The sequence below is a fragment of the Canis lupus genome, chromosome 8, assembly GCF_011100685.1.
Source record: "Canis lupus familiaris isolate Mischka breed German Shepherd chromosome 8, alternate assembly UU_Cfam_GSD_1.0, whole genome shotgun sequence".
Lineage (NCBI taxonomy): Eukaryota > Metazoa > Chordata > Mammalia > Carnivora > Canidae > Canis > Canis lupus.
The window spans coordinates 62,876,941-62,904,939 of record NC_049229.1 but is presented as its reverse complement, the minus strand read 5'-3'; the positions used below and the strand labels follow the sequence as shown (position 1 = coordinate 62,904,939).

General features: G+C 39.0%; 1 protein-coding gene and 1 long non-coding RNA gene across 11 annotated transcripts in view; one reads left to right on the top strand and one right to left on the bottom strand.

The window, feature by feature from the left end:
- Positions 1-45: 45 nt before the first annotated feature.
- LOC102152027 lies at positions 46-27,382 on the bottom strand. 8 transcript variants are annotated; one of them, XR_005363707.1, is made up of 6 exons: positions 26,608-27,382; positions 22,390-22,464; positions 9,498-9,553; positions 4,750-4,985; positions 1,435-1,688; positions 46-106 (listed from the first exon to the last, which is right to left on the bottom strand). It is a non-coding gene; the product is annotated as an uncharacterized LOC102152027 (long non-coding RNA). The 8 variants fall into 8 exon arrangements; XR_005363709.1 differs by lacking the exon at positions 9,498-9,553 and having other exon boundaries at positions 26,608-27,381; XR_005363705.1 differs by lacking the exon at positions 22,390-22,464 and having other exon boundaries at positions 26,589-27,380.
- BTBD7 (BTB domain containing 7) overlaps positions 27,110-27,999 on the top strand; it is a 109,468-nt gene continuing 108,578 nt past the window's right edge. For all 3 annotated transcript variants that reach the window (XM_038545584.1, XM_038545583.1, XM_038545588.1), the window contains exon 1: positions 27,110-27,347. The gene's annotated coding sequence lies outside the window, so the exon portion shown is untranslated. The remainder of the gene's footprint in view (positions 27,348-27,999) is intronic.

Below are 27,999 nucleotides of genomic sequence, written 5' to 3'. Positions count from 1 at the left end.
GGTCATGATCTCAGGGTCCTGGGTCGGAGCCCTGCACTGGGCTCCCTGCTCAGCGGGAAGTCTGCTTCTCCTTCTCCTTCCGGCATTGCCCCTGCTTGTGCACACCCTGTCAAATAAATAAATAAATAAATAAATAAATAAATAAATAAATAAATAAATAAATAAATAAATATTTTTTAAAAATACACATATAGGAAAGTATGTAAAACATAAATGTGCAGCTTAATGAACTGTTACACAAGCAAACACCCATGTAATCATGATCCAGGTCATAAATAGGATATTGCCAACACTACAAAAGCCTGCAAAATGCCCTTTTGAATCAGAACTCTTTCTCACCCTCTAAAAGTAACAATTTCCTAACTTTTTTAGTAATTACCTTCATGCTTCTCCTTGTAAGGAGACATAAGGGTGATTTTTAAATAACAGAATTTTATTGAAAATTTAGTCACTAAATAAAAATATTTGAACATAAAGTCAAAACTAAATTATAAAGGAATTATCACAATATCATTTATACTTTTACTAATCTTCAAAATTATTCCCATAATATATATCAATCCTGAGGGCTAATTTAGCCCAAACTCTTTGTAGCCTATCACCAATGATGAAATGGTGGCCATAATGCAGTGCTTCCAATCTTCAAGGATGTAAGTATTGGGTGATACAACACAAAGTTCTCAGTGTATCCCAAGAAATTTGGGTTGCCACTCATCCACACTCACTGTTTCAAATAGAACATACAATACTAATCCGTGAAATATTATTTTTGTATTTATTCATTTTCTCAGAGAAGATATTAAGGAGCCAATAGAAGATGTGATAGAAATGAGGTGAAAAATCAAGTTGTTAGAGATTTCCTGTGCCTATGGGAGGAAAATACTTCTTTACCTTGTTTAAATATGGAATCCCTGTCACTATGTTCTCTATAAAAAAAGAATGTATTCAAGACTCATTATGTGTATATTTAGACATGAGAGGAAAAAAATCTAGTTTGGTGAGTACTGTGTATCCTAATACATAATACAGTTACTGTGTAATAACTTTTTAAAAGGTTCAATTTTTTTAATCACCCTGTACCCCTCCCATTAAGTATATATCTCTAAACATGATATTTTCATTTTGCTTAATTTTTAACCTTACCTAAATAAATGCACATAAATAAATGCATATAAGTATATATTTTTTTCAGTCTTGCCTTTATACCTCAACACTGTTTCTGAAATGCTTCCATGTTGTTGAATGCAACTATCTTTTGTTAATTTTCATTACTATATTGTGTTTCATTGTGCAAATATACCAAAATCTTACTTCTCAATTTTTGGTGATAAGTGTTTGAGTCATTTTAATTTGAAACTATTATAAATAACACTATATACATTATGACTCAGGTCTCCCTAGACAAATGTAGATACATTTCAGTTGGGTACATACCTAAATGTGAAATTTCTGGTCACAGGACTGCCTCATTTTCATCTTTACTACACACTAAACTGTTTGTACCAATTATATTTCCATCTGCTCTTGTTGCTCCATGTCCTTGCTTCTTACTGGATATAGACGTTTTTAAAAATTTAAGTCATTCAAGTAATTGTGTAGCACGTTTCTCTTTTAATTTGCAATTCTCTAGTCACTAATGAGTTGAACACTGAACATTTCTTCATTTGTCTACTGGACATTTAGATGGGCTGTGAAAAAAGAAAATTTCTATGAAATAAGAGGCTCAGGAACATTGAACACCACTGCTTCCTCTTCCCAGAGGAGATTTTATGTTGGTAATACTATCTTTTGGTTAAGAATCAAGAGAGCCAAGTATTTGTTCCCACTGATGGAAGCACATATATTATTTCTGACGGTAACCTCAACCTCAAGAATAAATGGGCAAATGCACAGGAAGGCTTGAGTTTTCCCAGATCCAACAGAACCTTTTTCTACCTGAATATCATCTCCAACAGCTGCACATCCCATTAAGAATCTGAGGGCCATGAAATGATGCACTAAGATATATTCCATCAGCTCTGCTCCGTGCAATCACCTCATTCATAACATCACCTGTATCCTTAATTAATTTAGAAACTTAAAAAAAGATCTTTGCATGAGCAAGAAAGGAAAGGATCATTTTCTACAATCCACAACCCAACTGAAATACCCCGAGTGGTAAACTTTGAGGCCTTGTACGTTTTTTAAAAATCTTTATTTTTCCCTCCCACTTAAGTGATTTGGGAGCTAGGTACAATATTCTGATCAGTTCAAAACTAATTTTCCCTATCTTTAAAAATGTTGTTTCATTGCTTTCAAAGACTGTTACAATAAGACAACTGATTATTTCTCTGTAGATGCCTTTTTTTTCTGTTTGAAAGCTTTTTAGAAACTTCTCTTTATCCCTTGTCTTCTCAGATTTCACCATAATGTATTTAGGTGTAGGCCTTTCATGACTTATTCTTATTTGCACTCGTTGCATTGTTGTAGTGTGAAGATTTTGTCCTTTCAAGCTCTGGGAAAATTTTCTTCTTTGATTCCTTTCTTTCCTCCCTTCCATTTTCTCTATTCTATCTGGAATTCCTATCAGACAGATACTGAATTCCTGAATCTATATTCCATGTGCTTTTTTTTTTTTTTTCACCATTTCTAATCCCTTGACCTTTCCTCTATGTTCTCAAAGAATTTCACAGCTTGCTCTTACAACTATTTTATACTTTGTGTCACTCTGCTATTTAGCCCAGGTATTGTTCATCTTAACAATCACAATATCCAAGATCTGTTTCATAGTCAAAGATGCAATATTCTCAAATCTGTAAGAAAGCAACATTCTCAAATCTGTAAGAATACAGTTGTTCTAAAATCTTTCTCTGCTTGCTATATTAACTGAGTTTTTCTGTATTAGTTTTTTGACTTCTTAAAGTTGGTAATTCTTTTTCATGGTATTGATTTTTCTCAAGTATTTGGTGAAACTTGGTAGCCTGATCATTTCTATACTTGAAGATTTCTATGCTTTTATTTTTACTGTGACCTGACTCTGATAAAGAAAGGGGAGGGACGCCTGGGTGGCTCAGTGGATGAGCATCTGCCTTAGACTCAGGGCGTGATCCTAGAGTCCCAGGATCAAGTCTCACATCAGGCTTCCTGCATGGAGCCTGCTTCTTCCTCTGCCTATGTCTCTGCCTCTCTCTCTCCCTCTGTCTCTCATGAATAAATAAATAAAATCTTAAAAAGGGGGGGGGGGGGAGACAGAGTATGTCACATTTAGGGCCAAACAGTGATTGTAGAAGCTCTCTATCCTCTCTAAAAGTCAGTAGCTACCTGGAGAAAATCCCAGTCTCTTTAGGCCCAGTGACCATGTTTACAGCTATAGCAAAAAGCCAATGCCAGTCAACTGTATGGTATGTGAATTATGTATCAACAAAGCTGCTTCTTTAAAGTCTATTGGGAGGGGAGGGGACTGACATGCTAAGCAGCTAAGTGGAATTCCTCTCCAAAGCGCCCTGAAGATTATCCCAGACCCTTTTCCCACACCTTGTATATGTTGAAACTGAGCCTGGAATTCCCTACTACCAAAACATCCATCTATTGTGACTACTGAGGTGAATTTTTCTGCAGATTTATTTGCAATTGGAACATATGTATGCAGTCCACCTTTATCTAATTTTCTTACACCTACAGTAAATCTATTTAGATAAGGCCTAAATGACAACATGGGATAAATTTCACATACATAACACTGAGTTAATGAAGACAGAGTAATATATTATGTTCTGTACTATTCATTCACATAAAGTTCAAACAAACAGGGATCCCTGGGTGGCGCAGCAGTTTAGCGCCTGCCTGAGACCCAGGATCGAATCCCACGTCGGGCTCCCGGTGCATGGAGCCTGCTTCTCCCTCTGCCTGTGTCTCTGCCTCTCTCTCTCTCTCTCTCTCTCTCTCTGTGACTATCATAAATAAATAAAAATTTAAAAAAAAAGTTCAAACAAAAAAAACTAATCTATGCTGTTAGATGTTAGGATAGGAGTTATCTTTAGGAGCCTAATGATTGGAAGGGAGAACAAAAAGGGCTTCTTGGAACTTGGTAATCTGTTTCTCTGAGTGCTGGTTACACAGCTATATTAACTTTGTAAAATACATGAGACATATACTAATGACTTGTACATTTTTATGTTATACTTCAATTAAAACTTAAAAAAAAAACAAATTTAGAGAATTTTGAATTCTCCATTTTTTATAGAGAGAGCACTTTTTTTTTAAGATTTACTTATTTAATGTCGGCAAATTGAACTCCAATAAAAAAAAATCTCCACATTAAAAAAAAAAAAGATTTACTTATTTATTCACGAGAGACACACAGAAAGAGGCAGAGACACAGGCAGGTGGAGAAGCAGGCTCCTTGCAGGGACCCTGATTCGGGACTCGATCCCCAAACCCAGGATCATGCCCTGAGCCAAAGGCAGACACTCAACCACTGAGCTACCCAGGTGTCCCTAGAGAGCACTTTTCACTTACTTTACCCATAGTTTTAAAAACAGATTAATAAAAAAGAGAAAAAGAAAAAAACAGATTAATAAATATGTCAAAATCTGGAAAATTAGATCACAAGGTTATATACTGCAAAACATATGCCAGAGCCTCTACTTCTAGAAATGGCAACATAGTGAAGTCAGACCAACATTTCTGCTGAGCAAGTAGACAAATGGAACAAAATATTTTAAACATGTTTGAAGATACTGAGGAAAGTAGAAGACTCTGAAGACTTACCAGATTAAAAACTGCAAAATATGGAGATTAAGAGAGGTAACCCCTGCATTTGCCAATTCTGGAAGAGGTGCTTTTGACACCCTCTCAGGAGTAGGGAGATAGGAACTAGAACCCAGAATCAACCAAGGTAGAGCAAAAAAGGAAATGCGGTACAGGAGAAACACAGAGGAAACAAGGGAATCAAGCAAATGGGTGAAGCTCCCTTTATTTGGGATGAGACTTCAAAGAACTGCAACCTATAAGAAAGAGTAAACCAGAATTAGACAAGTTCTTGAACAGAGTACATCTATATTAAGAGTAAGCTGAGGATATCATAGGAACAGAAGCTGGACAAGTTTCCCAAAGGACATGTTAAATCTGAGACTTGAGAGAGGAACAGAAGTGAGTAATTTTCCAAACCAAATTGGAAATTGGAGAGGTAAAGAGTAGAAGGAGGGAGAAAGCATTCTAGGGACGGTAGTTATCTGTGTCAAGGCTGGAGACAATCTAAAAACTCACATACTAGTAGGATAGTATTTGAATATAACTAGAGCACAGTTAGGAGGACAGTTAAGAGATGTTATGAGGTGAAGGTGGAACTGGGTGAAAGTGGCCAATGTAAGGTAAGTTAAAAATGTAAATCCAATAAGACATGATGAGATTAGGGCTATAGTAAAGAAAAAGACCATCAGGACGTCTTGATGGCTCAGCCGTTGGGCATCTCCTTTGGCTCAGGGGATGATCCTAGAGTCCCGGATGGAGTCCCACATTGGGCTCCCTGCATAGAGCCTGCTTCTCCCTCTGCCTGTGTCTCTGTCCCTCTTTGTGTCTCTCATGAATAAATAAATAAAATCTTAAAAAAAAAAAAGAAAGAAAAAGAAAAAGACCATCAAGGACAGTTATATATATATATATATTTTTTTTTTTATTTATTCATGATAGACATAGAGAGAGAGGCAGAGACACAGGAGGAGGGAGAAGCAGGCTCCATGCAGGAAGCCCGACATGGGACTCGATCCTGGGACTCCAGGATTGTGCCCTGGGCCAAAAGCAGGCGCTAAACCCCTGAGCCACCCAGGGATCCTCAAGGACAGTTCTTATGTTCATTTCTGGTATAGGCAGCTAAAAGAGAAATCGTGGTATCTTGCTTTTGAGCTTCAAGGCAAACATGATTAACTTCTAATTATATTTAATAAGCTTAAATTACTTGTGTTATATTCTTAAAACCAGATCCTATCATTTTTGTGTTCAAAACCCTTTAAATAGCTCTCTTGTACATTTAATAAAAATGTTAAAATCTGTAATATGATCTATAAGGCCATCTATGATTTGGCTCCCCCCTACCCCATATCACCTTCTCACAACACTTTGCCTCTTACCAAAACACTTTAGGTTATATAGCTTTCTTAAGTTCTATAAAATGTCAAGATCTTGCTACACAGTGTTTCCTGCATGATGTTCCTTCTGTATAAAATTTAACTTCCTCCTCCACTCTCCACCTCTTTATCTTTTAGGTCTCAAATTATTTATCATTCCATCAAACATATCTTCAATGACTCCCCCTGCCCTAACTTCTGTTAGGTCCCCTGGCTATTCTTCATATCTCATTTGTGATTATATATTTAAGTTTACATGTTTGTCTGTCTCCCCCTCTAAACTGAGTTAGGGCAATGATGTTATTTATTTAATTCCTATTATATATCCAATACCTAACAGTGGTATACATGAGGTGTTCAAATACTGAATGAATGAATGAATGAATACAGGAAGAAGAGGAGAGAAAGATTTCAGGTTGGATATTTTTAATGTGAAATATCTATGCAATAACCAAAAGAAAAATGCTAGGTCAAAAGACATAACTATCTGGATTTCAGAAGAAAGTTCTAGGATAGAGAAATTGATTTGGGGGGATCCCTGGGTGGCTCAGCGGTTTAGCGCCTGCCTTTGGCCCAGGGCATGATCCTGGAGTCCCAGAATCAAGTCCCGCATCGGGCTCCCTGCATGGAGCCTGCTTCTCCCTCTGCCTGTGTCTCTGCCTCTCTCTCTCTCTCTCTCTCTCTCTCTCTCTCTGTCTCTCATGAATAAATAAGTCTTTAAAAAAAAGAAAAATTGATTTGGGAGTAATTAACAGATAGTAACTAAGTCACCAAAGGGATGAGAATATATAGATAGAATAAATTTTAAACAGAAGGAAAGAGAGGCTAAGACTAACAGAATAATCAAACTTTTATTTGACTTAGTATTGGAAGTCCTAACCAGACCAATTAGGCAAGGAAAAAAAATGAGGCATTCAAAATTGAAAAGAAAAAGTAAAAGTCTTCCTAATTGCAGACAAATGATTTTATGTATAGAAAACCCTGAAGATACACACACAAGAAATGGTTAGAATAGACAAATTCAGTGAAGTTACAAGGTACAAAATCAACATACAAAATCTGTTGCATTTTTATATACTAACAATGAACTATCAGAAGAGAAATTAAGAACAATCCCATTTATAACCGCAAAAAAAAATAAGTACCTAGGAATAAATTTAACAAAGGAGGCAAAAGATCTTTACACTGAAAACTGTAACACATTGATGAAAAAAAATGAAGACACAAATAAATGGAAAGATATTCCTTTTCTATAAATGGGAAGAACTTATATTATACAAATGTCCATATTACCCAAAGCAACCTAGTTTCAAAGCTGTCTCAATTCCAATGGCACTTTCATAAATAGAACAATCCCAAAATTTGGATGGAAACACAAGAGATCTCTAATAGCCAAAGCAATCCTGAGAAAGGATAACAAAGTTAGAGGCATCATGCTCCCTGATTTCAAACTTTATTACAAAGCTATGGTAATCAAAACACTATGTAATAAGCATAAGAATAAACACATAGATCAATGGAATAGAATAGAGAACCCAGAAATAAATCCATGCATATGTGCTCAATTAATTAAAGACAAAGGAAGCAAGAATATACAATGGAGAAAGGAGATTTTTCAACAAATGGTATTGGGAAAACTGGACTGTCACACACACACAAAAGAATGAAACTAGACCACTACCTTATAGTATACACAAAAATTAACTCAAAATGGATTAAGGACTTTAATGTAAGACCTAAAATCATAAAACTCCTAAACAAAGAAAACTCCTATGTAAAGTAAACATAGGCAGTAAAACTCCTTAACATTGGTCTTGGTGATGACTTTTTGGACATGGCTCCAAAGGCAAGGTCAGCAAAAGCAAACACAAACAAGTGGGACTACATCAAACTAAAAAAGCTCTGCACAAAGCAAATCATCTAGAAAATGAAAAGCCTACCTGCTGAATGGGAGAAGATAACTGCAAACAATACATCCAATAAGAAGTTAATATTAAAAGCATATAAAGAACTCATACAACTCAATACAACAACAATCCAATTTAAAAATGGGTAGGGAACCTGAATGAAAATTTTTCCAAAAAAGACATACAGATTGCCAACAGGCACATGAAAGGATTCTCAACATCACCAATCATCAGGGAGAAGCAAATTACAGCCACAATGAGCTATCACCTCATACCTGTTGGAATGGCTATTATCAAAAACATAAGAAATAACAAGCGTTGGCAAGGATGTAGAGAAAAGGAAACCCTCACACACTATTGGCGGGGTGTAAATTGGTACAGCCACTACAGAAAACAGCACGGAGGTTCCTTAAAAAGTTAAAAATAGAACTATCAGGGTGCCTAGGTGGCTCAATCAGGTAAGCACCTGACTCGATTTTGGCTCAGGTCATGATCTTAGGGTTGTGAGACTGAGCTGACATCGGGCTCTGTGTTCAGTAGGTATTCTGCTTGGGATTCTCCCTCCCTTTCCCTCTGCCCCACCTGAGTGCTCATGCACTCATACTCTAATAAATAAATAAAATATTTATAAATAAATTTAAAAAAATAGAACTACAATATAATCCAGGAATTCCACTTTTGGGCACTTATCTGAGGGAAAGGTAAATACTTCAAGACATGCAATCATAAATTTGCACCCCTACGCAGCATTATTTACAATAGCCAAGATAGGAAAACATCCCAAGTGTCTATTGATAGATGAATAAATAAAGTATATATGCATATGAGATATGGTATATATACATAAATACATACAATGAAATACTATTCAGCCATTAAAAATCAATAAAATATTGCCATTTGTGTGCAACATGGATGGACTTTAAGGGTTTAAGCTATTAAGTGAAATAAGTTAGACAAAACCAAATACTGTTTGATTTCACTTATATGTGGATTACAAAAACAAATGAAACAAAACAAACCAAAATTCATAGATACAGGAAACAGATTTGTGGTTGTAGGGATGTCTGAAGAGGATCAAGAAATACAAAATTCCAGGGGCGCCTAGGTGACTCAGTTGGTTAAGTGTATGCTTTCTGCTCAGGTCATGATCATGGGGTCCTGGGATTGAGCCCAGCATCAGGCTCCCTGCTCAGCAGAAAGTCTGCTTCTCCCTTTCCCTCTGTTCCTCCCCACCACCACTTGTGCTCTCTTGTGATTACTCACGCATGCTCTGTCTCAAATAAATAAATAAAATCTTAAAAAAAGGTACAAAATTCCAGTTATAAATAGCCATGGAAATATAATATATAGCATGGTGACCAAAGTCCATGACATTGTACTGCATATCTGAAAGTTGCTAAGAAAACAGATCTTCAAAGTTCCCGTCATAAGGAAAAAAAAAATGTTATGATTCTGTATGGTGATGGATGATAACAAGACTTACTGTGGTGATGATTTCAGTGTTTCCAAGTATCAAATCATTATGTTGTACACCTGAAACTAATATAATGTTATATGTCAATTATATTTCAATTTAAAAAAAGAAAGAATAATCAAAATAATGGGAGGTAAATAAAAAGTGTGATATATATGATACCACTGAAGATATTACAGGCATACCTCATTTTACTGTGCTTCAGATTATGCTTTCACAGATACCGTGTTTTTTTTACAAATTGGGAAGTTTGCAGCAACCCTGCATCAAGCAAGTCTATCAGTATCGTTTTTCCAATAGATTTGCTCACTTCATATCTCTGTCACATTTTGGTAATTCTCACAATATTTCACTTTTTCTTTTTCTTTTTTTAAGATTTTATTTATTCATGAGACACAGAGAGAGAGAGAGAAGCAGAGACACAGGCAGAGGTAGAAGCAGGCTCCATGCAGGGAGCCCGATGCAGGACTTGATCTCTGGACTCCAGGATCATGCCCTGGGCCAAAGGCAGGTGCCAAACCACTGAGGCACCCAGGCATCCCTATTTCACTTTTTCATTGTTAATGCAGTTTTTTAAAAAGACTTTATTTATTTATTTAATTTATTTATTTATTTATTTATTTATTTATTTATTCATGAGAGACACAGAGAGAAAGAGGCAGAGATATAGGCAGAGGGAGAAGCAGGCTCCATGCCGGAAGCCTGATGTGGGACTTGATCCTGGGACTCCAGGATCACGCCCTGAGCCAAAGGCAGACACTCAACCACTGAGCCACCCAGGCGTACCACGTTATTGCCATTTGTTATGGTCATTGTCTGTGATCAGTGATCTTTGACGTTTCTATTGTAATTGTTTGGGGATACCATGAACCATACCCATATAAGATGCCAAACTTAATCAATAAATGTGTGTGTATAGACTGTTCCACTGATGGGCTGTTCCCCCCTCATTTTCTTCCTCCCCTTGTACCTCCCTATTTTCTGACACACAACAATACTTAAATTTGGCCATTTTGATAACCCTACAATAGGCTCTAAGTGTTTAAGAGAAAGGAAGAGTCACACATCTCTTACTTCATACCAAAAGATAGAAAGTATTAAGCTTAGTGTGGAAGGTATGTTAAAAGCTGAGACAGACCAAAGCTAGGCCTCTTGTGCTAGTTAGCAAAGTTATGCATTAAAAGGAAAAGTTTTTAAAGAAATTAAAAGCACTACTTCAATAAATACATGAATAATGAGAAAACAAAACAGCCTTATTGCTGATATGGATAAAGTTTTAGTGGTCTGGATACAACATCAAACCAGGGGTGCCTATGTGGCTCAGTTGGTTAAGTGGCTGCCTTCAACTCAAGTCATGAACTCAGGGTCCTGGGATAGAGCCCAACATCGGGCTCCCTGCTCAGTAGAGAGTCTGCTTCTCCCTCTCCCACTGTCCCTCCTCCATACTCCTGCTCTCTCCTCTCAAATAAATAAAATCTTTAAAAAATCAAAACCAGCCACAACATTCCTTTAAGCCAAAACCTAATCCAAACCAAGGCCCTAACCCTGTTCAATCCTATAAATAGGCTGAGAGAGGTGAGGAAGCTGTAGAAGAAAAGTCTGAAACTAGCAGACATTAGTTCATTTAATTTAAGGAAAGAAACTTAACAGACACAGACAGGTTTAGAGTAGGGATCTGATGAAAGCCTGGAACACAGTAGAGGTGATTGTTCACTTTACTGTGAGGGCCTCCTGAACAGTGGCTGAGGTGAGTTCCCCTCCCTGGGAACAAAAGGGCAAGGTAATACCATCTTCCACCCCTCTGCCCACAAGCACAGTTGGACTTCAAAGAGAAACAGTGCCTCCAGGAGAGGCTGGAGTTGCTTACAACAAACCCCATCCCCCTGCACCCCACAGGGCATCTTTACAAAGGCAAAGGCTTTACAAAGGCTGAACCAACACAGCAGGCCTCTCTCCCTCAAGATGACCTAGGCCCCCCAGCATGTACTAAGTCAACTGATCACAGAATGCTCCAAAATTTCAGCTTCAGTTCTGGTGGAAATATGACCAGGCTTTTTTCTTTTTTAAATTTTATTAAGTTTAATTTTGTTGTATTATTTTTCTCTGGAATCAGGCTTATTGGTTTTGTTTGTTGATTGGTTTCCTTTTCTCATTTTTTGAATCAGGCTTCTTTTTCTTTTTTCTTTTTTCCTTTTTCCTTTTTCTTTGATATCAGGCTTATAGTTTTCTTTGCTTGCCTTTTCGTTTTCCTTGGATCAGGTGTTTTGTTTTGTTTTAATCAGACTTACCTTAACAAATCGAAGTGCACCTAGGGAAAGGTCCAAACACTCCCTACTGCAAGCAAGGAGGAACTCTGCAGAGGACTAACCTGTGGGAAAGAGTAGCCAAAACACAACAACAGAGTGCACACAGCACACATCAGAAACACTTCCTGAAGCAGCAGGCCATGGACAGTATATGACCCCTTCCTGACACAGTATACTCTCAGGAGCAAGAAACATTAATAAGCTTTCAAAACACACAAAAGGCAGAAACCTAGACATAATGATGAGACAGAGGAATTCTCCAAAACGAAAGATCAAGAAGAAATCATAGCCAAGGATTTGCTCAAAATAGATATAAGCAATATATCTGAACAAGTACTTACAACAGTCATGAAAATACTAGCTATGCTTGAAAGAAGCACAGAAGACACCAGAGAAACTCTGACTGCAGAGATAAAAGACCTAAGAACTAGTCAGGCTGAAATTTAAAAAACCAAGATGCAAAACCAACTGGATGTAATCACAAGGATGGAAGAAGCAGAGAATTTAATAGGGATACAGAAGATAAAATTATAGAAAATAATGAAGCTGAAGAGGGAAAGAAGACTATTAGATCACGAATATAGACTTAAGGAATTCACTGATTCTACAAAGCATGTTAATATCCATATCATAGGAGTCCCAGAAGAAGAGCAGGAAAAAGGGGCAGAAGGTTTATTTGAACAAATTATATCTGAGAACTTCCCTAATCTGGAAAAGGACAGGCATTCAAGTCCAAGATGCAAAGAGAATATTCCTCAAAATAAACAAAAAGAGGTCAACACCAAGACCTATAGTGAAACCTGCAAAATACAAAGATAAAGAGAGACTCCTGAAAGCACCTAGGACAAAAGGTCCTTAACCTACAAGGGTACACACATAAGTTTAGCAGCAGACCTGTCTACAGAAACTTGACAGGCCAGAAGAAAGTGGCATGATATATTCAACATGATGAATAGGAAAATTATGCAGGCAAGAATACTATATCAAGCAAAGCTATCATTCAGAATAGGAGATATAAAAAAGAGTTTCCAAGACAAGCAAAAACTAAAGGAGTTCATGAACACTAAACCATCCCTGCAATAAATATTAAAGAGGACCCTCTGAGTGGGAAAGAGAGACCAAAAGCAGCAAAGCCTAGAATGGAATAGAGATGATCTACAGAAGCAGTGACTTTACAAGTAACACAATGGCACTAAATTCATGTCTATCGATAATTATGCTAAATGGAAATGGACTAAATGCTCCAGTCAAAAGACAAAGAGGTATCAGAATAAGTGAAAAACAGGACCCATCAATATGCTGCTTACAAGAGACTCATTTTAGACTCAAGACACCTCCAGATTGAAAGGGGGGGGGGAAGGCATTTATGTTAATGGACATCAAAAGATAGCTAGAGTGGCCATACTTATACAAACTAGATTTTAAACCAAAGACCGTAATAAGAAATGCAGAACAGTATATCATAATAAAGGGGTTTATCCAACAATATCTAACAATGCCCTTGTGGCCAATGCTCTGTGGTATAACCTTGTTAAAAATCAAGCTTCCATATATGAGTGGGTCTGATACCAGGCTTTGCAATTTGCTCCAATGTTTTATTTTTTTGTTGTTCATCTCTCCACTAATAACCACTATCTTGACAGCTACAGGTCTATTATAAGTTTTATGTGGGAAAACAAGTGACTCTACTTTATTCTCTTCTTGGCTATGCTTGGCCTTTTTCACTTACATGAAAAGTTTAGAATATCTTTGAATTCAACACACACACCTTTTAGAATTTAACGGGGATTGTACTATCAATTAGGAATTCAAATGTCTATATCTTAGTATCTAAATATATATCTCTTTATGATATCACACATATCTTTACAATATCATCTTTCCATCAACAAGCATGATATTCCTTCTCATTCATTTAGTTCTTTTTTTTAAAGATTTTTATTTATTTATTTATTTATTGAGACAGAGAGAGAGGCAGAGACCTAGGCGGAGAGAGAAGCAGGCTCCATGCAGGAAGCCTGATGTGGGACTCGATCCCAGGATTCTGGGATCACGCCCTGAGCCAAAGGCAGATGCCCAACTGCTGAGCCACCCAGGCGTCCCTCATTTAGTTCTTTTTAAATGTCATTCAAAAAAGTTTTGTTTTTCCCATATGATAAAAAAAACTAAAAGGCACCCAATTGAATGGGAGAAGATATTTGCAAATGATGTATTGGATAAAGGGCAGGTATCCAGGATCTATAAAGAACTCATCAAAATTAACACCTGAAAAAATAAATAATCCAGTTAAGAAATGGGCAGAAGACATGAACATTTCTCCAAAGAAGCCATACAAATGACTAACAGACAAATGAAAAGATGAACATCACACATAATCAGAGAAATACACATCAAAATCATGATGAGATACCACGTCACACCTGGCAGAATGACTGAAGTTAACAGCTCAGGAAACAACAGATGTAGGTGAAGACGTGGAGAAGGGAAACTTTTGCACTGTTGGTGGGAAATGCAAACTGGTACAGCCATTCTGGAAAACAGCATGGAGGTTCCTCCAAAAGTTAAAAATAGAACTACCCTATGACCCAGCAATTGCATTACTAGGTATTGACCCCAAAGATACAAATGTAGTGATCTGAAGGGGCATATGTACCCCAATGTTTATAGCAGCAATGTCTCCAATAGCCAAACTATGAAAAGAGCCCAGATGTCCATCAAAAGATAAATGGATAAAGAAGATGTGTGTATATATATATATATATACACACACACACACATACACACACACCATGGAATATTACTCAGTCCTCAAAAAGAATGAAATCTTGCCATTTGCAAGAATGTGGATGGAACTAGAGGTTATTATGTTAGGTGAAATAAGTCAGTCAGAGGAAGACAAATATCACATGATTACACTCATATGTGGAATTTAAGAAACAAAACAGAGGGCAGCCCCAGTGGCGCAGCAGTTTAGCGCCGCCTGCAGCCCGGGGTGTGATCCTGGAGACCCGGGATCGAGTCCCACGTCGGGCTTCCTGCATGGAGCCTGCTTCTCTGCCTCTCTCTTCGCTCTCTCTGAATAAATAAATAAATAAATCTTTAAAAAAAAAAGAAACAAAATAGATGAAATAGGGGAAGGAAAGGAAAAATAAAGACAGAGAGGGAGGCAAACCATAAGAGACTCTTAACCTTAGAGAGCAAACTGAGGGTTGCAGGATGGGAGGCAGGTAGGGGATGGGCTAAATGGGTGATGGGCATTAAGGAGGACACTTGTTGGGATGACCATTGGGTAATATATAAGAGATGAATCACTAAACTCTACTCCTGAAACCAAAACTATACATTAACTTGAATTTAAAATTTGTTTTTTGTTTTTGTTTTTTTTACATTTTTAAAAATATTTTATTTATTTATTTATTCACAGAGATGCAGAGAGAGAGAGGCAGAGACACAGGCAGAGGGAAAAGCAGGTTCCATGCAGAGAGCCCGACGTGGGACTCGATCCAGGGTCCCCAGGATCACGCCCCGGGCTGCAGGCGGCGCCAAACTGCTGCGCCACCAGGGCTGCCCTAACATTTGTTTTAAAAGGCTTCACAGTCATCAAAAACCTCCCAAGACACAAGAGTCCAGGGCCAGATGGCTTCCCAGGGGAATTTTATCAAACGTTTAAAGAAGAAACCATACCTATTCTCCTAAAGCTGTTTGGAAAGATAGAAAGAGATGGAGTACTTCCAAATTCGTTCTATGAGGCCAGCATCACCTTAATTCCAAAACCAGACAAAGACCCCACCAAAAAGGAGAATTACAGACCAATATCCCTGATGAACATGGATGCAAAAATTCTCAACAAGATACTAGCCAATAGGATCCAACAGTACATTAAGAAAATTATTCACCATGACCAAGTAGGATTTATCCCTGGGACACAAGGCTGGTTCAACACCCGTAAAACAATCAATGTGATTCATCATATCAGCAAGAGAAAAACCAAGAACCATATGATCCTCTCATTAGATGCAGAGAAAGCATTTGACAAAATACAGCATCCATTCCTGATCAAAACTCTTCAGAGTGTAGGGATAGAGGGAACATTCCTCGACATCTTAAAAGCCATCTATGAAAAGCCCACAGCAAATATCATTCTCAATGGGGAAGCACTGGGAGCCTTTCCCCTAAAATCAGGAACAAGACAGGGATGTCCACTCTCACCACTGCTATTCAACATAGTACTGGAAGTCCTAGCCTCAGCAATCAGACAACAAAAAGACATTAAAGGCATTCAAATTGGCAAAGAAGAAGTCAAACTCTCCCTCTTCGCCGATGACATGATACTCTACATAGAAAACCCAAAAGTCTCCACCCCAAGATTGCTAGAACTCATACAGCAATTCGGTAGCGTGGCAGGATACAAAATCAATGCCCAGAAATCAGTGGCATTTCTATACACTAACAATGAGACTGAAGAAAGAGAAATTAAGGAGTCAATCCCATTTACAATTGCACCCAAAAGCATAAGATACCTAGGAATAAACCTCACCAAAGATGTAAAGGATCTATACCCTCAAAACTATAGAACACTTCTGAAAGAAATTGAGGAAGACACAAAGAGATGGAAAAATATTCCATGCTCATGGATTGGCAGAATTAATATTGTGAAAATGTCAATGTTACCCAGGGCAATATACACGTTTAATGCAATCCCTATCAAAATACCATGGACTTTCTCCAGAGAGTTAGAACAAATTATTTTAAGATTCGTGTGGAATCAGAAAAGACCCCGAATAGCCAGGGGAATTTTAAAAAAGAAAACCATATCTGGGGGCATCACAATGCCAGATTTCAGGTTGTACTACAAAGCTGTGGTAATCAAGACAGTGTGGTACTGGCACAAAAACAGACACATAGATCAGTGGAACAGAATAGAGAACCCAGAAGTGGACCCTGAACTTTATGGTCAACTAATATTCGATAAAGGAGGAAAGACTATCCATTGGAAGAAAGACAGTCTCTTCAATAAATGGTGCTGGGAAAATTGGACATCCACATGCAGAAGAATGAAACTAGACCACTCTCTTGCACCATACACAAAGATAAACTCAAAATGGATGAAAGATCTAAATGTGAGACAAGATTCCATCAAAATCCTAGAGAAGAACACAGGCAACACCCTTTTTGAACTCGGCCACAGTAACTTCTTGCAAGATACATCCACGAAGGCAAAAGAAACAAAAGCAAAAATGAACTATTGGGACTTCATCAAGATAAGAAGCTTTTGCACAGCAAAGGATACAGTCAACAAAACTCAAAGACAACCTACAGAATGGGAGAAGATATTTGCAAATGACATATCAGATAAAGGGCTAGTTTCCAAGATCTATAAAGAACTTATTAAACTCAACACCAAAGAAACAAACAATCCAATCATGAAATGGGCAAAAGACATGAACAGAAATCTCACAGAGGAAGACATAGACATGGCCAACATGCATATGAGAAAATGCCCTGCATCACTTGCCATCAGGGAAATACAAATCAAAACCACAATGAGATACCACCTCACACTGGTGAGAATGGGGCAAATTAATAAGGCAGGAAACAACAAATGTTGGAGGGGATGCGGAGAAAAGGGAACCCTCTTACACTGTTGGTGGGAATGTGAACTGGTGCAGCCACTCTGGAAAACTGTGTGGAGGTTCCTCAAAGAGTTAAAAATAGACTTGCCCTACAACCCAGCAATTGCACTATTGGGGATTTACCCCAAAGATACAGATGCAGTGAAACGCCGGGACACCTGCACCCCGATGTTTATAGCAGCAATGGCCACGACAGCCAAACTGTGGAAGGAGCCTTGGTGTCCAACGAAAGATGAATGGATAAAGAAGATGTGGTTTATGTATACAATGGAATATTACTCAGCTATTAGAAATGACAAATACCCACCATCTGCTTCAACGTGGATGGAACTGGAGGGTATTATGCTGAGTGAAGTAAGTCAGTCGGAGAAGGACAAACATTATATGTTCTCATTCATTTGGGGAATATAAATAATAGTGAAAGGGAATATAAGGGAAGGGAGAAGAAATGTGTGGGAAATATCAGAAAGGGAGACAGAACGTAAAGACTGCTAACTCTGGGAAACGAACTAGGGGTGGTAGAAGGGGAGGAGGGTCGGGGGTGGGAGTGAATGGGTGACGGGCACTGGGGGTTATTCTGTATGTTAGTAAATTGAACACCAATAAAAAATTTTTAAAAAAATAAAAGGCTTCAAACCACAGGATGGCTCTTCTCTTGTTAGGGGCAAATGGGGCTGATGACTTTAAGTTGAAGCCAATGTTCATTTACCATTCTCAAAATCCCAGGGCATTTAAGAATTATTCTAAATCTACCATGCCTATGCTCTATTCTATAAATGGATCAACAAAGCCTGGATAACAGCCCATTTGTTTACAAGATGGTTTACTGAATGTTTTAAGCCCACTATTGAGATCTACTGCTTGGTAATATTTCAAAATATTATTACTCACTGCATGCTACAGAGTAATGATTTGTAAAAGAAAGAGCCTATCAATGAGGCAAACTTCACTGTTGCCACTGCCACCCCAACTTTCAGCAGCCATTGAAGCGAAACCCTTCATCAGCAAAAAGATTGACTCACTGAAAGCTCAAATGATGGTAAGCATTTTTCTTAAAGATTTATTTATCTATTTGAGAGAGAGTGAGTGTGCAAGAGGTAGGGGCAGAAGAAGAGGGTCTTAACCAGACTCTGCACTGAGAGCAAAGTCTGATGCAGAGCTCAATCTCACAATCCTGAGATCATGACCTGAGCCAAAACCAAGAGCTGGAGGCTTAACCAACTGCACCACCCAAAGGCCCCAGTTGTTAACATTTTTGGCAATAACATATCTTTTAATTAAGGTATATACATTGTATTTTTAGACATAATGCAATGGCACATTTAAGAGACTACACTATAATATAAACATAACTTTTTCATGCACTGTGAAACCAAAAAATTTGACTTGCTTTATTGCAGTGGTTTGGAAACAAACAGACAATATCTCCAAGGTATGCTTGAACACTTAGCTATAATCAAAACGCATTGTGTACATGAATCAAAATTTGACAGCAGATCTGGAAAACCATTAAAGGGAACCAGTGAGCAGTAAGTTGAGAATTCCTAGTCCCTTGGAGCTAAGCTTACCTTCAGAGTATACCACATTATTCTGATTCCCTCTTACTGCATAATTAATAGAGACTTAACCATATCTTGGCTTTCTGTCCCAGGCCAACTCTGCCAGTGTTTATAAACAAAGCGTGGATGAAGGCACATCTGTTTACAACATGGTTTTCTGAGTATTTTAGGCACATTGCTAGGAATTACTGCTCAGGGAAAAAAAATTTCTTTCACAATATTACTGCTCATTGACAATGCAACTGGTCAGCCACAGCTCTGATGGAGGTGTACAAGGACATGAATGTTGTTTTCATAACTGCTAACATAACATCCATTCTGCAGTTCATGGGTCAAGGAATAATTATGAGTTTCAAGTCTTACTACTTAATAACATGACAAGCTGCAGATGCCACAGACAATGATTCCTGTGATGAATCTGGGAAAAATAAATTGAAAACCTGGAAAGGATTCATTATTCTTTGCCATTAAGAACATTCATGATTCATTGGAAAAGGTCAAAATATCAACATTCACAGGAGTTTGAAAGAAGTGGATTCCAACCCTTATTGATGACTTTGAGGAGTTCAAGACTTCAGTGGAGGAAGAAACTGAAGATATGGTGGAAACAGCAAAAGAATTAGAATTAAAAGTGGAGCCTGAAGATGTGCCTGAATTCCTGCAATCTTATGATTAAAGTTTTAAAAAAATGAAGAGTTGCTGCTTATGGATAGGCAAAGAAAGTGACTTCTTAAGATGGAATCTACCCCAGTGAAGATTGTTGAAAAGATAACAAAAAGTTTAGAATATTACATAAACTTAGTTGATAAAGCAGTGGCAGCATTACAGAAGAATGAATCCAGTTTCAAAAGAAATTCTATTTTGAGAATAATGCTATCAAAAAACATCACATGCTACAGAGAAATTGTGAACAGAAGAGCCAATCAGTGGGACAAACTTCACTGTTATCTTATTTTAGAAGTTGCCACAGCCACTCCATACTTAAGTACCAGCACCCTGGTCAGCAACCATTCACATTGAGGTAAGACCCTCCTCACCAACAAAAAGATTTTGACTTGCTGAAAGCTGAGATTACAGGATTTTTTTTTGCAATATTATTTTTTACATTAAGGTATGTGCATTGTTTTTAAAGATGTAATACTACTGAACATTTAATAAACTACAGTGAAGTGTAAACATAAATTTCATTATGAGCTGGAAAATCAGAAAATTCATTTGGCTTATTTTATTGTGATGGTCTAGAATCAAACCCTTAATATCTCTGAGGTATGCCTATATTTCAAAAACAGAATAAATAATACCAACTACTGCAAAAAAGGACTAAAAACTATCTACTAGATTTAGTGACAGAACCACTGATGACTTTGGATAGCAGCATCAATGGAATGATAGAAGCAGAAATAAATTTTCAATTACAGGCTAACTGGATATTTTGGCTTCACTTCCAGGCCACCATAATAAAGCAAGTATTACAATAAAGCTACCAAAAAACTTGGATCCTTATATTAAAGGGGGATCTTAGGGCTTTTTCTTCTTTTTTAAAGACTGGAAGCTGAGCATACTTAAATTATATGAGATAGAATCAGTAGTGAGGAATCAAATTTAGACAATTTCTAGAGCTTTGTATCCCATAGGATAAAGATGTAGGACCCAGCATAGGCAAACAGATCAGCCTTATAATGGTAATTCTCCTTCTACTGCCACTAGAGGAAAGATGGGTAGAATTCAACTATATTTATAAATAGGGGGCAATAACTAAGGAATAGTTACAACTTCTCTATAAATAAGAAAATGAAATAGTTCGCTAAGATTGAATAGAAAGCTAATAAAATAAAAAGTCAAGATACGTGAGATTTAAATTAGCCACTTTGACCAAAAGAAAAACAGAAAAGAGTTTTAAGAAGCACTGCAGGGTTATGAGTTTAGAGACAATGGATTTCTAATAGCACTAATAGTCTGATTCTGTGATCTCCTGTGCAGCACTTGCCCAAGCCAAAATTGAGGGACTACGATTTACCGATGGTTTGTATTTTGGAGGGCACACAAACAAAAAAAAATAAAAGGGCAAATAATTTAAAGGTATTGGCAATAGAACATTTAAATAAAGTGGATAAGGTAGAAAGGCTGAAAAAGTTAAAAAAAAAAAAAAAGAAAGCAAGGTCTTGATGGAGGAGAATCGAGTGGAAGTCTAAGTGATGCCAAGTAAAAGTATGATGGCAACAGTGTAGTGATGAACATGAGAAAATGAAGGCTAACATAATATAGATGACATTAGAGAAGTCATTTTACCCACTGTAGGGCCAACCCAACTATTATAATATTATGCATACATGTTTATTCATGAAGAATTGTAAATAGGATCAATTTTATATAATTATTAATTCTTAAATACTTTTAAATACATTAATACTTGATTTACAAAGTTTAATTCTTACTAACTCGGGTTACTATTTTATTTTTTTTTTTTATTTTATTTATTATAGTCACAGAGAGAGAGAGAGGCAGAGACACAGGCAGAGGGAGAAGCAGGCTCCATGCACCCAGAGCCCGACGTGGGATTCGATCCCGGGTCTCCAGGATGGTGCCCTAGGCCAAAGGCAGGCGCCAAACCACTGCGCCACCCAGGGATCCCGGGTTACTATTTTAAAAAATCAAAATGCCCTGTTCACATGGAAAATTGCAAAATATTTCAATAATGATATATCAATTCGAATAAAGAAGAAAGTTAAAAATCACTGGTCTAGGTCAACCTGTTCATTTTACAGAAAAGGAAACAGAATTCTAGAAGTGATTTACCCAAATTCAGCAATTTGCCATAGCAACAGAACTTTAAAAATAAATAGAACTTTCTACAGAAAATGGTTTTTCTGTATTGAAAAATAACTCACTTTACCCTTCTAAATAGAAATATTTCATAATTATCAACCTTTCTTTTAAGAATCTAAGAATATCTACCACAAATACTGTGTATACACCATGCTTAAAACTTACTGTGTTCATTACGCTTAAAAATTAATAAATTATGCAATTCTAAGTCCTTACATAAAGACCTTAATTTACAATCTCTATGAATTTCTTTGCCAAACGTTATCAAAGAAAAATTGATATGCTGAATCAGTATAGATGATATATTTTATTTACACTGCTGATTGAAGTTATTCCATTTCTTTTATAATCTTCCTCAACACAGCACTACAGAGAGCCATTACTAGAAAAGATGAATTTGGCAAGTGAGATGAATCCTATTTGTCTTACCAGCAGCTTAACCACTCAATTGGTATATTAAAAAACAAACAAACAAAACAAATCTCACATAGTTTTCAGCTATGTGCTATAAAAACAACAGAATAGGAACTATCCATACTCCTATGTATAGACTACATAATAGAAGCTCAATAAATACCTGTTTATAGCAAAGAGGGAGTCATTTCAGTCTTCTGATCAAAGCAAATATTTTTATTTATTCACAATGCTACACCTAAGGATTAAAAACATTATCATACCTTACCCTTCCTCAAGGAATTTTAAATCTGGCTGTGAATATGAGACAGATAGGCAATATATATAACCACTAACGAGTAACTGTTTTTCAAACGTAGGCCAATAAAGTACATCTCCGGGAAATGGATAGTGAAAGTTCTATCTAATCCACCAATGATACCACTATCAAAATATTTTACAATCGTTTTGTAGTTTCCCTCTGTCAGTTTCACCAGGTCATTATCAAATCTCATTTTAGGGACACCTGGGTGGCTGAGTGGTTGAGTGTCTGCTTTCAGCTCAGGGAATGATCCTAGGTCTGGGGATCAAGTCCCACAACTAGCTCCCTGTAAGGAGCCTGCTTCTCCCTCTGCCTATGTCTCTGCCTCTCTCTGTGTCTCTCATGAATAAATAAAATCTTTAAGAAGTAAATAAATAAAAGTTTGTTTTAAAAAACTTCATTTTGGGACACCTGGATGGCTCAGTGGTTAAGCTCTGCTTTTGGCTCACAGCATGATCCTGGAGTTCTGAGATGGAGTCCCACATTGGGCTCCCTGAGCGGAGCCTGCTCCTCTGCCTATGTCTCTGCCTCTCTCTCTGTGTGTCTCTCATGAATAAATAAATAAAATATCTTTTAAATATCATTTTAAGCCAAAAATTGCACTATTTCATTTATTCCCCAAAGTCAAACTCACATTTTTAAAGTTAGTTCTCAAAAATCCAACCTCAGGGGATGAGGTTTCTCCACTTACTTCTTCTCAAAAGAAGTTTTATTTAAAAATAAAACCTGGGCAGCCCAGGTGGCTCAGTGGTTTAGTGCCGCCTTCAGCCCAGGGTGTGATCCTTGGGACCCGGGATCAAGTCCCACTTTGGGCTTCCTGCATGGAGCCTGCTTCTCCCTCTGCCTGTGTCTCTGCCTCTCTCTCTCTCTCTGTGTGTCTCTCATGAATAAATAAATAAAATCATTAAAAATAAGAATAAAACTTAATCGTCATTATTTGTAGGTACTATGTCTACAAATACTCCTAAACTCACTAAAACTATTTTCAAACCCAAAACCAATGCAACACTTTTCACATCACTCACAGACATGCAGAGTGACAAAAAATTTTGAATCATGCAATGTTGAGGTCAAATAGCATTTTGGGTTTTTGGGGGTTTTTAAAAAGATTTTATTTATCTATTCATGAGAGACACAGACAGAAAAAGGCAGAGACACAGGCAGAGGGAGAAACAGGCTCCATGCAGGGAGCCCAATGCGGGACTCGATCCCAGGACTCCGGGACCACGCCCCGAGCTGAAGGCAGATGCTCAGGCGCTGAATCACCCAGGCGTCCCATTAATACATATTAAATAAGGTAACTTTTAACAGAAACACACATAAAACAAGGTTATATATTGATAGATTGACAAAAATGTTGACCAGAGGCTCACAGGAATGTAACCTGGTATTTCTCCTAGGAGCAATGGTTCAGTATTCACTAATTCAGTGTTCATGGTAACTTTATAAAACACAACTACCCCAAGTAATAAGAATCAACTTTACTTTGAATGTGACAACTTTATGTGCTAAAACTTAAGTCACATGATAGGGCAATAGAGTTCAGTCATCAAAATGAGCTACCACTTCCCAACACAGCATTATTCCATGAAAATGATAAATGTCAAATAAATGGTTCAGAAAATTAGGTGCTAAAGTCTTTTTTACGGTAAAGACTCCTATAGTTCAATAGTCCTCCCTAACCAAGACAAAGATAAACCATTTTCCTGTCATTAGCTGGAACACATAGAGGCAGGCATCAGAAGCTTAAGCACAAAGTCATCCAAGTCAGAGAAGAAAAAGGTTCAAAATGGACAGCAGAACATGGTCTTGGTGGAACAAGAAACCAAAATATTAAGTCTGTGTCCTGATGGGCCAGAGTTCTTTAAAGGGTCTAAGAGTGGACTTACCACCAGTGAACAAAGAAGGTAAATCTTTTTGTTTCTTTAAGATTTTATTTATTTAGCAAGAGAGTGTGTGGACATATGCATGGGTAGGAGGTAGAGAGGGAGTGAGAGAATTCCAAGCAGACAACCCACTGAGCGCAGAGCCTGATGCAGGGCTTACTCTCCTAACCCTGAGATCACGACCCAAGCTGAAATTAAGAATGGAAGCCCAAGGGCAACCCTGGTGGCGCAGCAGTTTAGCGCCACCTGCAGCCCAGGGTGTGATCCTGGAGACCCGGGATCGAGTCCCACGTCCCGGCTCCCTGCATGGAGCCTGCTTCTCCCTCTGCCTGTGTCTCTGCCTCTCTCTCTCTCTCTGTGTCTCTCATGAATAAATAAATAAAATATTAAAAAAAAAAAGAATGGAGGCCCAACCAAGCCACCCACATGTCCTGAGAAGGTGAATCTTAAATGGATAAGATTTCAATTTCCCACTGTATTCATACTTCTAAATTTTAGAGGTATCAAATCCTTTTCATGGTTTCCCTCTGAAAATTTATTTTACTCCATCATGACAGTTTAATTCTGTCAACTTAGGTAGGCTGCAATACCCAGATATTTGGTCAAATGCCATACTAGATCTGTGAAGGTAATTTTTGGACAGGAATAACATTTAGATCAGTAGACTCTAACTAATCCAGATTGCCCTCATGATGCGGGTAAGCCACATCCAAGCAATTGAAGGTCTTAAGAAAAACCCTGACTTCTTCTGAGAGTTTAATTCCACCAGCTAACTGACTTCAGATTCAAACTACAACTCTTTCCTGTCTCCAGCCTGCCAGAGACCTCTACCTAGATTTTGAACTTGCCAGCATCCACAATTGTAAGCCAATTCCTTAAAATCAGTCAATCTCTCACTCTCTCTCTATATATATATATAAATATACACAATTGGCTCAGTTTCTCTAGAGAAACGTAACACACCAACATAAATTTCAAAATGCAAATACAATATTGAAGTAAACAGAATCCAAGTCCTCTACACTCTATAAAGACAGAGATCTATTTTCAGTTCATTGACAATACTTGGTACATAACATAAATATGATACTTGATGAATGAATATTAACATACACATATTTCTTAACAATAACTTCTATTGATTACTCTGTTTCAGGCACTATGCTGGGGGGTGTTTTATCTTTGTTCAGTGTTTTATTCCCCCACAACATCCCTTCAAGAGAGTAATTTTAAGTTCCCATTATATAGATAAGGAAACAGGTTCAGAGTTTAGGTCGGTCGCCCACAGTCACCATAATGGGCAAAGTGACCAAAATTCAAATAAAGGTATGGGGCCCCTGGGCGGCTCAGCTGGTTAAACGTCTAGCTCTTGATCTCATCTCAGGTGTTCATCTCAGGGTCATGAGTTCAAGCCCTGCACTGGGCTCCATGCTGGGCATGAAGCCTACTTTAAAAAAAAAAGTGAATAACATAAAATTCAAAGGTGTATGTGATTCTTCAAACTTGAAAGGCAATTTAGAATAACAAAATCAATAAACAATGAGAGGTACAAATAAAGTACAATGAGACTAAATCCCAGAATGTACAGGTAAATTGAAGGCAAATTAATAAAAACTTGTATTTTCACAGTGAAAAGTAAAGTCTGGATCTCATTAGAATAAGGGGTAGTACTAATGGAACATAAAACTAGTTAAGATTCTTTTAACTCTCACCGCCACCCCCCACCCCCCTATGGCTCAGTTGGTTAAGCGTCTGCCTTCTGCTCAGGTCATAATCTCCTCCTCCTGCGAGGCAGCCCTGAATTGTACTTCCTGGTCAGCAGGGAGTCTGCTTCTCTCTCTCTCCCTCTACCCCTCCCCGCTGCTCATTCTCTCTCTCTCTCAAATAAATAAATATTTATTTATTTGTTTACTTATTTAGGATTTTATTTCTTTATTCATGAGAGACACACAGAGAGAGAGAGAGAGAGAGGCAGAGACACAGGCAGAGGGAGAAGCAGGTTCCATGCAGGGAGCCCGATGTGGACTCCATCCCAGGACTCCAGGATCACGCCCTGGGCCGGAGCCGGGGTCAAATCCCTGAGCCACGGGGGCTGCCCTAAATAAACTTTTTTAAAAAAGAAAATCATTTAACTAAACTTACCTTACCAAAAAATAAATAAATAAATAAACTTACCTTACCGTTATATACATACCCTCCTAATGCTGGTGTCACTAAGATACATGCATTCACTCCTATAAAATACACTTGATGTCCGGATCTCCGTCACCCAGTCTGCCCTCTCGCTGCTGTTCCCACGGTCGTGGTCATCATCCTGAAATTCTTTATCAGCTTTCAGGACGCTCAGAAAATAATCTGTGATCACAGACCGTGCATGAATGGTTCGGCTTGATTTAAACATTTTTAAGTGGGTATACACACTCATCTTCACGCAAGGCACAGTACCAGAGAAGTGCGAAACAGGGACCAGACACGCACGGTCATGAAGCCGGATCCCCACAGTGGTCGTGCCGTCACCCCCGCTAAGCAGGGTTACTCACTGACAGCCGCCGGATGGGCGGGGCGGCACCCCACGGCCTCGCATCTGCCACCCACCGTGCGGGTAGGCGCTGAGGAGGTCACAAACAGCACCTCGAGCCCGCCCGCCGGTGCCGTCCTGGGAGGGAAGACCGGAAGCCACGTCGGTGCGTGCGGCTCACCGGCCCGGCCACTCGCGGCCCAACCGCGTCCGCGTCCACCTGAGGAAGCGGGGCCGCCCGCCGTGCTCCTCAGGCCGCCTCAGGGAGAGCCTCGGGGGCAGGACCTCCTTTTCCAGACGACCCAACCTCGATCTTTGGAAGGCAGCGCCTCTCTCTTCTAACGGTTCCCCCACAGCTCCGACCTCGGAACCCCGGAGCGCAGAGGCTGCCCAGGAGTCCCCCGGTGAGACGGCAGGTAACGGGCGTCCGCACCGCTGAGGGGCATTCGGGGGCGGCAGGCGCCGGGCGGGCGGGGCGGGGCGGGGCGGCCACGGCTCTGCCCTTACCGTCTGCGCCGCTGGGAGGCGGCCTCCCGGGCACCCCCGCCCCACACGAGCCCCGGGCCCTCAGGTCCCCGCCCGTTGGGGCGCCCCTCGCCCGCCCGCACCCCGCTCCGCGCCGCCCTGAAGCGTGGGCCTTCCCCTCACCAAGGACTATTTGGGGCGCTGGCGGCGGCGGCGGGGCTGCAAGTGGACCAGGCGGCGGCGGGGCTGCAGGCCCGGGGGGTCACGCAGCAGCTGGGAAGCCGACAAAGAACCAACAGGCGGGCGCCGCCGAGGCGAGGCGAGGCCGACGACACCGCACGCGCCAGGCCAAGCGAGGGAAGGCAGGACGGCGTGAGCTCCCACACATCTGGTTTGCGCAGGCGCGCTGGATGCAAAGGGCATCCCTCCCCTCCCCCCTGTTCATCTTTTCCCCTTGCCCCGCCCCTTCCGCTCAGAAATATGCTAAGCTCCGCCCATGTCCCCACTTCTTCCGCTCAACCCAAGCCTCACACTCGTTTGCTGCCGTTTGACACCCGCCTCCCTGCAGATCACACCCGTTAGCCCTCATCCCTGTGCACCTGA